Source organism: Hemiscyllium ocellatum, assembly GCF_020745735.1.
Source record: "Hemiscyllium ocellatum isolate sHemOce1 chromosome 41 unlocalized genomic scaffold, sHemOce1.pat.X.cur. SUPER_41_unloc_4, whole genome shotgun sequence".
NCBI classification, from domain to species: Eukaryota; Metazoa; Chordata; class Chondrichthyes; order Orectolobiformes; family Hemiscylliidae; genus Hemiscyllium; species Hemiscyllium ocellatum.
In genome coordinates, this window is record NW_026867571.1 from 1,332,724 (window position 1) to 1,334,550 (window position 1,827).

Here is a 1,827-nt window from a genome sequence, read left to right on the forward strand (position 1 = left end):
TGTTAGGAACCTTTTTGACATGCCGAATTGCTTGTTTACAATTATTTCCAAGATACATTAAGTGTGACGATGGCACATAGAAGTATGAACATAAATGTTGAGCTTGTGGTCGAACCCATCCAGAGAGAGAAGCACGAACTCATTTCTTTGGCAAGACGGAGATTTGGAATCCTGTATTACAAATGTCAAACAAGGTTTTCTTGTTCAACCCTGCTTTCTTAATGAGAATTTCACTTTCGGGAAATATGGTGTTTGTAACGAATCCAAATGTTTCTACTTTGTTCGCAGTCAACTTAAATTGACTGGAGTCAACAAAACACGTCTGATGACACAATAAAGTAAATTCAGCACATGCTGAGATGTGACAGCAGGTTATTGAGATTGAGGATGACAACAAGTATTTTCAAATTTCAAGACTCCTCTGACAGAACAGACAGCGACAATGTGACATTTCATCCCCTGGATAGTATAGGGATTATGTCCGACAGGTCAGTGCTACTCGGTATTATATAGTGATTTCTTTCAGAAGCAAATGCACAAAACACTTGGGTCAACACAGCATCATATTTCATTTTTTTAAAATATCTGAGACGTGGAGAACCTGTCGTTTAACATTGATCCTGAAATTATCCAAACAATATTTGTCCTTGCAGTAAAAATCACCAACAGTTTACGTTGGACCATCCCGGTCGAATCGACAGTCAAGAAAACACACCAACGCCTTGATTCCCCAGGCAGTTAAGGAAAGTCATCATATCCACAATGCCTCTTACACCGTTTTATGGATACACAATAGAAAGTATCCGACATAGAGCCAACACAGATGTTTATGGCAATTGCTCTGCATAAGACCGAGACATTGCACATAATTGTGAATGCAGCCCAAACCATCACGAAAAATAACATTCCTTCCATTCACTCCATCTTCACAACCCTCTATCTCGGGAGCTCTTGTGGAGGCTCACACATGGATGTTTCTGCAAGCGAGCATTTTGTTTTTAACATAAGTTTGAAAATTGTCTGCTGGACCACTTGAGAATATGTCTTTTCTTTAAAATGTGGTTGTTCAGTGAATAATTTTATTTCAGAATTATATGTCTGAATTTGTTATTTATTGTGTTTTAATTTTCTGCGTGCTTAATATTAAACATTTTCATTCGGAACGTCAGTTTATTCTACATATAATATGCTAATGAAAGCGTCTTTTCATATTCAATGACATCGAGGGTATCCAACAGACAGAGAATGAAATGGCTAGCAGATTTCGATATGTGACTACAGAGCAGGATCTGTATCAGAATATAGTTCAGAAATCTCACGCAGATGCACAGTTTTAGGTACTGTTGAAATGGAGAGTCCCTGAGGAAAAAAAAAGTCAGAGAAGAACGATGACTCGTATTTTAGTCAGGATTTGACAAAATTTAAATGACTAATTGTTAGAGTGGACACCAATGCCAGTGAAACGGACACAAGACAATGTGGTAGTGGCAGTAAATCTCGGATAATATGTTGCTTTCCTAGTGCCAGGATTAAAGGGACAAACAATTAATTATGTTGTTGAAGGGGAAAGTGCGAACCTGGAAGCTATTCTACGCGTTAATGGAATAACGCAGTTAGGGAAAAAGTTTTAAGCTTTGCAGAGTTATATATGAGTATCCGTAGAAGATTTAGAAACGGAAACTCATAAGTAGAAACCTCTGGTTTACTCCACTTTCCAAGCTCAAATGGGGGAAAGAATAAAAATACAAAGCGAAAAATCAATGGCTGAAGAGTTGTTGCAATGTAAAGCGATTCGGTATTCCAATGATTGGGATCCCTTCTGGGGCA